General features: G+C 38.6%; 1 protein-coding gene across 1 annotated transcript in view; it reads right to left on the bottom strand.

The window, feature by feature from the left end:
* Positions 1–8,786, bottom strand: part of ctnna2 (catenin (cadherin-associated protein), alpha 2) — a 320,434-nt gene extending 311,648 nt beyond the window's left edge. Inside the window, exon 1 of the mRNA XM_005748704.1 lies at positions 8,431–8,786. The gene's annotated coding sequence lies outside the window, so the exon portion shown is untranslated. The remainder of the gene's footprint in view (positions 1–8,430) is intronic.
* Positions 8,787–9,283: the final 497 nt, after the last annotated feature.

The raw sequence follows: 9,283 nt of genomic DNA on the forward strand, positions 1-9,283 counted from the left end.
TTCACCAAACAACATTGTTAGTGCTCATTCATTGACGCGCATGCTACATCTGCAAAACACAGCGGATTCCTACAGCGATACCTCCCTGCTGTTGAGTCCTACTGAAACTAACGTGCTTGTTCTCCTCAGAACTTCATTAATCTCTGAACAGATGAAAAAGTTATCACAATTTTGGGCAATTTCCACATGTCACTATCAAATATCTTTTCAAAGAATAGACATAAAATTTTCTGTTTTTTGAAATACAACATTATGCCAAAACAATATCATAACAGATGCAATCGATAAAAACATCTCACATGAATTATCTGCATGAATGCATTTCATTTTTACTCTTTCAAGCACTCCTCTGAAGGTGAAAGAAAGATCCAAATCACCTGGACAAATTCTGGAAAATAACTTAGGCTTTGTTGTTATTTTATACGCTCAAACCGATAGGGCCACCAGCAGACAAAAAGAAAAATGCTATTAACAATTCAATTTTGTCAGAATCAATAACTGCTTCCAAGAGACTGTGACATCTGCGGGAGGCTGGGGGAGACTCATTACAACAGTAGTGTGACACTTGGCAGCAGCGTGGCATAACACTCTAGTTCAGAACCTCTATGAGAAAAGGTGCCGTCTCTGCTGTGAAAAAATATACAGCTCTCAGGAGAACTGAACTCTGTCCACTGTCCACTCTGTTTTCCACTGATACGACTAAAATTTCATTAGAGGTTGTTTCCACTTCTTAATTAAAGTTGTTATCAAAGAACAGCTTTAATTTTGTAAAGGGAGCTCCTTGGTCTTTATGTTTTGCTGATTCAAAAGATTTCCATTATCTAACTAGCAGCTCACTGTGAAATAAGCAGACTGCATTTTCCCCAGATGCAAGTGTTCCCTTGACAAAACGCGCGATTACAAAATTTTGGGTTTATCAGTGAATTGTATAAAAACAAAACTTGCATTTGACATAACTTATATTTGGTGTTAGACCCAGCTGCTGTGTGGCAGCAAAGTTATGTTAGTTCTGTGAGTCTAATTAGTTTTTATTTTTATTTTGTTTTGACTTTTTGCTTTTCCAAGGTGAGTTTGCTCATTTCAGTTGAGTTTTTATTAATTTAAGTGTTAGTTTAAGTCTTTATTACATTTTATTATATGGAGAGCATATGTCTGAGACAAGATTTATGGAAATTAGTGCAAGTATTACAATAAAAACACAGAATCTTTGAAAGCAGTTGATCACAGTGTTGTAGATATCCAAAGTCACACACACACACACACACATACCCAACTCTCTCTATCTCGACATATTAGCAGACGAAGACAACCGTAGTGATAGATATAGCTATACCCAATGACAGTAACATCGGGAAAAAGGAACACGATAAGTACCAAAGACTGAGAGAAAAGCTCAAGAAGATGTGTAGGGTGAAGGCAACTGTGGTCCCAGTGGTAATCTAAGCACTCGGTGCATCGACCCCCAAACTGGGCGAGTGGCTCCAGCAGATCCTAGATAACTGTTTTGGGGTTTTTTCCAGATATAATTTTAGTTTATTTTTAGTCAACTACAATGACCTTGTGTGGCAGAGCTGCTGGCACGAGTGTGGGCGTGACAACCTAAATGAAGGAATATAAATGTCTCAGATATCAGTTAAACAACAGGGTATACAATGAAAAAACATCTTTAAAATACAGTATTGCCATCTTTGTTTGCTTTTGGAAGAGTGACTCATTTAAAATATAGATGATGGATTTCACTACTTTCTGTGGCCAGTTGTGCAGAAATATTATATATAACATTCCAGATTTCCCATCCTTATGCTGACTTCCCGAATGAATTCACATCAGTTAAATGAGCTAAAAAAATTGGGTTAGTTGTAGCAGAATACTTATGAAAAACCTGGTTTACCAGATGGCCACCAAAAGTTTCTCTCATTTTCTCCAATTTGACATGAAACTTAAAACCATGTTTGAAAAAGAGCTCTTGTGCAAAAAGCCTGAGGGGCTGTTACTGCTACTGAATCTATAAGCGCTATATGCTTACAGGCAGCTGGCCACAGTAAACACAGTATCTGTATGACTACAACAAAGTACATAGTTTAGTAGATCAGCACAGTGTAAAGGGAGCATCCCTGTGAAGTCCTGAACATTACATCCTGACATTAACTTGACATTAAACACTAAAGTGATGAAATATTTACCAGTAAAATTCCCATAAGTCAGTCTTACTACTTCAAATTCTTACAATCATTAAAAAAAAAAACCTCATCATTTGTTTGAGTCTATAAAAACCGGGCAGAAAGCAGTGACAGCTGCCTGGATACCTTTCAGCCTAAGAAGATAAAATCTCAAGTTATATTTCGATTTTTAATGGAGTGCTGAATGGAATTTTAAAATAAGTGCAAAATCAAATTTTACCTTCTACCTCACTGTATTGCAATAGGACTTTAAAACAGGGGGAATGTAACAGTCTATCTAACTTGCTAATAGCTTGTCAATAATATAAACTGAAGCTTTCAATGTTATCCACTTTTGTTAAAACTGCTGCTGTATGCACAGTTTATCTGCAGACTCTATTAAACCACTGTGCAAATACAGTGTGTAGGACAATGCAAAGTAGTGTGCAAAAGTCTGCAGTCTTCCACGTTTTCCATTGCTTGATGGATTAAACTAGAATCGCACTTATTTATGTTCATAATTAAATTAATCTTGACAATATCTCTAATGCTACTGACTGAAATGCAGCTCCAAACACGACCACTATGTTTCATGCATAGTGAAACAACTAATGCACCTGATGCCACTGATGTTAACTTCTTGTGTGGTGACAGCCACCGTTCCACTGTGATTATTTCTGACATGGCTTCAGCGATCATTAAACAGATCAACTAAAGGGTCAGCTCATTTCTCGGGTCCTGTGTCAGATCCTTTCTCTATATTTTCCTATTTCTTCCAGATACTTTTTTCCTCTGTTGTACATTGTTTCAAGGCCTGCCACTTCTTCGTTTGTCCTCCACATGTCCATTTACCTTTTATTTCTTAAGGATATTAAACACCCTGCTGAGATATGCCAAGTTCTCTTTCGAATCACCTTAATGGCGAAAAAACATTATCTTAAATGTCAACCTGTATTATCTTTTGTTTTTTGTAGTTTGAACTAAAGAAATGCGAATAAATTATATAATTTTGTGACAGTGTGCTAGTAAAAGGTGCCTAAGGATACAATTTAAAACAGTCTTCTTGCAAAGTTGTCTGTTATGTTCAAGCACATTAGTTCATCCTTTGAACTAGGTGTCTCTTGTACGCTTGAATGTTTCATAGATCAGTATTGAGTGGCTTAACAAACAAACAAACAAACCATTCCTCTGAAAATAGTCATTGGGTGAATAAGCAGCCAATGTCCAAAGAAAAACCATGAAAGACCTTCAAAATATCTGAAGAACTATTGCTCAGGACCATTTCTTTATATTTTGCTCCTTGGAAGCAAAATATAAAGAAATGAGCGGTGGCTCAAGCCCTTTGCACAGTGCCAAATTGGCCATTGATGTGGACATGAGCATGAATAGTTATCTGTCTCTCTGTGTTAGCCCTGTGATGGACTAGTGATATGTCCCTGGTGTACCCTGCCTCTCACCCTCTGGCAGTTGGAATAAGTTTCATGGCCCACTGCAACTCAGAACCGAATAAACAAAAGAAAATAGATGGATGGTTATATGGATGTTTTTTGTTTTGTTTTTTAAAATATTATCACACTCTGATTTTGAAGCCATCCCACACCTTAAAATCTGTGAATATCTGTTCGCAGTTTACAGTGGCTGAAAAGGGCAGGATTCCTATAATTCCAAAGTGCTGTTAAAAATTTAGCTGCAACCTGGTTTTAAGATCCAAGTTTCAAAACATTAAAATTTAACAATTGTTCCCACACAAGTCAAGTCGTGATGACACAAGAGATGCACATACATTGCACTTTTCATTTATTTAAATTTTATTAGCTTCTTGAGTCTCCTGATGGCTTCCAACACTTCATGAGCATTTTTTTATGGGAGGAAATGTTATTCGACCACACCCACTCACAGACCATCCTCAGTAATTGAGATTGAGTTTATTGATTTTTCTTTTTCTTTTTTTTCTCTTTTTTGGTAATGACAGTCTTGTAAAGAATCAAGCTTGGCTGGAACACTATAAATGTTCACTCAAACGGCCCTTTTTCCCGGCATTGTAGCTGCAGTTGTGGTCTTTTGCAGAATAATAGACATGAAAAGTAAATTAAGAGAATACCCCTGTTCTTTGTGGCTGTGCCAAACTGCTGCTGACACGATATTTTCAAGTACTGCTGGATCATCTAATTTATTGTCCCCCTTGAAAAAATAAAGATCTCAGTCCTATTTTTTCCTCTATAGTCCATTGTGGAATAATGTTCTATAAAAAGTTAAGGATTAATCTAACCAATGCAACATATGCCCATGTCATATACTATTGAGTAGGCTGAAAAAGAGTTATCTGTCCCCACACACACAGACCAATAACACTGTTTCGCAGCAGCACAGTATTATGCCTTGAAAATAGAAGACAATGAATGCTTAGTGAAAATGCCTGCTGTCTGGACAGTGCAATTCTACATGAAGGCACAGCAGGATAATATAAACCCTAGTTTTAGGAGAGTTAAAATCGACACTGTGGACAAGTGTGCTACAAGAATCGATTGTTTGCTGTTGTTGCTATTGCCCCATCCCTCATCTCTTAAACACCATCAAATATTTGTGCAAGAGCTGGAGTGAAAGAGGGCTTAAGAGGAGAAGCAGTCGTGTTCCACTTAGCGGGGAACCATGGCTACCTCAAAGCTCTGCTTTGGTATAACAACAACAGGGGGTTCCATGGTAGTCAGCCAATATCACTTCCTCTCCCAGGAGACAGAGAACACAATGCACTCCTGGCTGCGATTGATTGCACAGTCACACCCATAAATTATGGCCTTTCCTTATCCCCCAGTGACAGAAACGGGATTTTATACTGTAAATAACATACACTAAATGAGCCAAAATATTTCCATGATTGCATAAAGGTGGCTGGAAAAAACTACAATTTTTGTTATTTGGATAAGAAAATAGTTTAATTGTCTCACAATTAGTTCAAATTAATTTTGCTCAACAATGGACAATGTTCTGATTGTGATTGTGTGACTTTGATTTCAAATTGTTGTTGAAAGGTTTGAGTTCTTCGAAGCAGTGGTGTATGATGTACTTATCCGCAGCAAATGTATTCCTCACATGCAACAACTCTAGTTTGAGAACCAGCAGGCCGTGCTGGTGGACTCAAACAAACTCTAATTAAGCCGACGAAAAAGAGGTCTATCTAAAAAGAAATGTAACGATATCATTTAAAGTGTTAATTGTATTATTTCACCTCTTTATCCTGCCATCAGACGGCTCTTTCCATCGGGAAACAGAGAACGTTATATACTTCTATAATCTCTTAAAAGCCACTAGACCAGCGGTCCCCAATCTTTTTTGCGCCACGGACCGGTTTATGTCTGATAATATTTTCACCGACTGGCCTTTAAGGTGTCGCGGATAAATACAACAAAATAAAACCAGTACCGGTACCAAAAAAATCGGATTTATTTATAACACACGGGAAAAGACCCAGGGCCACCGAGTTAACAATAAAAACTATAGAAAAATAACGCTAAAAACCGATAAAACCCCTTAAAATCATAAATTTCACACCCGAGCCTCAACTCTCGTGGTCCAGTACCAAACGACTCACGGACTGTTACTGGTCCGTGGCCCAGGGGTTGGGGACCACTGCACTAGACCACTTAGCCAATCATTAGACATTATCAGACTCTTCAGATATTTGCTTGTTAGATTGATGTTAGGTTTCATAATTTGGATATTCTTGTTTGCTTTGTTTATAAGGAAACATGGACCCTCTCAGCTTGAGTGCTGACAATCCTCTCACTCAAGGAATCTATCACCATGCTCCAGCTGATCTCATTGTTGTCTATTTAGCAACTTTTTTAACCAGACCTTTTTGTTGTCCTTTTCTGAAAAGGGCCAAGCTCGCAATAGACAATAGCAAAAGCATTGCGTCACTTCCAGCTAATCATTTTACTTATGCCTGTTGGCAAAATCACAGCAGACATACCTTATCTACAGCACTGCACTGCATAGCTTCTGTCCCCATACTACAAACTGCTTCTCCAAACTAGGGAGTGCCAGCATAAGCTATAGGTAATACAGTGATTAAGGGTAAGTACCTCATACAAAACTACTTCAAAGAAACTGAGCTTCCCCTTTAGGTTTTTCCAAAAGATCAATGTGATTAAAAACCCTGTAAATAAACAATGTCATGCTACTGACTAAAGCACACTTAGCATTGGTTAAAATGACAACAATTAAAAATATATAAATCACAAAGGTTAAACAAATAAGCCCTGCATAAAGATAAGGTCTAAGGCAGATGGTTAGACAGTGACACACATATGCAGCATTTCCCAAAGGGCAGAGCAGAGTCTGTCCATTCTTGGCAGCGTGGAATCACAGCTCTTGCTTTGGCTGTCTCTTGTCAGTATTGTGTAAAAGACATATTTAGTGCTTATAGTTTTACATAGCAAAATTAGTGCAGCTACACGTCTTCTCTTTGATCATCAAATCGAAGCACGGGAATCTAATTGAGTGCTGAAATCATTAGCTGATTATTTGATAACTATTCTTCAGAAACTAATGTGACAGTTTTGTCATCAGTTTTCATACTTGCGCTATCATTCAGGTTATTTTACAGGCAAAACTGCCTCATTTTCCACATTTTGCCTTATTTAATTTATCCTCAATATGTGTAATACTGTTAAATGTTAAACTAAATTAAAATGTAGGCACATTTTACATAAAATTGCTTACTAGTTTTCTGGAAATGTATAAACTAAATGATTAATTTGTGTATTTGAAAATAACTAATGAATTACCTGAACATATAAATAATCACTATAGGTGTAATCACTGTGACAGCTGGCAAACATAACATCTGTTGATGCCTTTGGAGGACACACATATAGTTTTTTTTCTTCCTCAAGACTTCTTTTAAAATCCAAATGATTAACACTCTAAACAAGATTCCTCTTTGATTTGAACTTCGACTGTCTCATTTGTTCCAGGCTTCCCCTTTCTAGCAAACAAAATGTGAAGATAAACATAGGAGGGAGAGACCAGCACAGTCCATCAGTGTCAGCTCAGCATGCCCCCTTGCCAATCAAAAGTTCAGATTCTAAATCGAGACACTGTGTGAACTCTAGAGGCTTCTGGGATCTCAGATCTCCAGTTACAGGAAAGGAATGAGGCAAACTACACTGGGTCACCAAGCAGGGTAATAAACGAACGCAAACACTACACACACAAACTTAGAATTTTACAAAAAAATAAATAAATAAATAAATAACCAGAAACTCAAAAATGTATAATATGCCAAACCCTCACTCGACTGTATGTTATTCCTATGTATGAGTGCTTCCGCTGAATAGAGCGCTTTAGTTTATTCCACTGTGCCATAATGTGACAATAGGACGATTTAAGGGCATGAAAAGTCTATGCGTAAGTGAACTCGGGTGGGCTAAATAAAGAGGCTACTAAAACAGCTATTCCTCATTTAAAAAGGAACGGACTTGGCGTTAAAAGTAGGGTTTGCACTTGCAGCGTTGAGACAAAGCAAAGCTGTGTAGCGTCACTTTGCCACTTCACTTCACATCCTCGACTCGGACGAAGACGGTGTTATAATAACGGAATCAAAATCAGCTGCGAGCTAATAATAAGTCTTCGGCTGCCGCAGAAAAAGAGTGATGAGCTCACAAGTAACAAAGTAACAGTCTCGGCTAAACAAAGAGGATTAAAATTATCTAAGAAATGCAACAGTGCTGTTAACAACACGGCGGGTGCATGCTTCACTGTCTCAGCGTAAAACAAGAAACGGGAGGTGTTCTAAGCAGCCCCTGAATAATTAAGCAGCTTCCAATGCAGGTGTGGGTCCGTTATTTTACTGGCAATAAAGTACCCCGGTGTCTTTTAGCTTTAGCTACTATACTAGCCTAGCAGCCTAGCATGGCTCTGCCCCACAGACAGGCTTTCAGCACTGGGTTCACTGGATAGCAGCGCTCGGGAGTGCGGTTTAGATAACGTTAGCAGAGTGGGCGACACTGAGATTTTTAGCTAACGAGAAATTTCCAGCTCAGTATATAAAAGTCTCTTGATTCTGCTATGGTAATAATGAAGCGTAAAGTATTTCGACGAGGGGTTGTAGTCAAGTGCCCCGCCAAACTGGCTAAAGCACAATGATGAATGAAAAGCCGGACCTCGCCTAAGCTAATGTTAGCAGCACGGCGGGTCAGTCAGTGCAGCAAGTGTAATGCTACCAATGTGCTAGCAGCAAAAATCTCTCAGCTGACAACTAACTACATACCTTTAACCGTTGGAGATGACACCTCTTGTAGGTCCACAAACTACTCACGGCGCCTGTTCTCACTGAGTATTTCCCAAACAGAAAACGAAGGGGGTGGGGGGGCCTCCTATTCAGTAAAGCCACAGCAAAACGTGCAAATAGACTCAATCCGGACGCTTTCCTCAGTCTTGTGGTGCTGAATCTAAAAGCTACACGCTTCTGTCGGTGTCTCGGAAGTGCCTCCTCCTCCTACAGCTCCCTGCGAAATAATGACCCCTCCCAGCGCTCCAACCACAACAACGGAGTAGGCAGGTGCAGATGATGGTGCGCTACTAACGGAAAGCCTTGCAACATAGTGGACTGTGTGTGTGGTAGATTCCAGGGCTGTCAAATCAGGAGAGTCTCCGTCGTTGACGCATGCGTGCTTCCTGTGTGCGAGCGCTTCTACGGGGTGTAGGAAATCTGGGACTCTGAGAGCGGGATGGAGCTGTTGGTAATATTAAGCAAAAATATACTGTATTTGTGTTTATGACATCATCAAAATTGAAGAAATAAATATAATAATATAATAATAAATAACAAGCCTACTAAATTAGCTGTGTGGATAACGCTAGGTGTGATTTGCAGAAAGTTATGACTGATTATCTTAGACAGGATAGACACTCGATATTTTGATAGTGTGACACCAGCTTGAGAGCCAGCGCTGTGCGTGATACATAAAGAATTAATGTGTGCCTGGCAGTTATAATAGTTTTGCATGATTCACTAGATTTTTTTTAAAATTTATTTACTTCCCTTTATTTTTGTTTCAAAATCACATTTTGTTCTTTCTGGATCTTTCTGGATTGAATTTGCCTGTTTTAGTTTATTATTA

This window comes from Pundamilia nyererei, unplaced genomic scaffold, assembly GCF_000239375.1.
Source record: "Pundamilia nyererei isolate P.nyererei 1_Seehausen unplaced genomic scaffold, PunNye1.0 scaffold00227, whole genome shotgun sequence".
NCBI classification, from domain to species: domain Eukaryota; kingdom Metazoa; phylum Chordata; class Actinopteri; order Cichliformes; family Cichlidae; genus Pundamilia; species Pundamilia nyererei.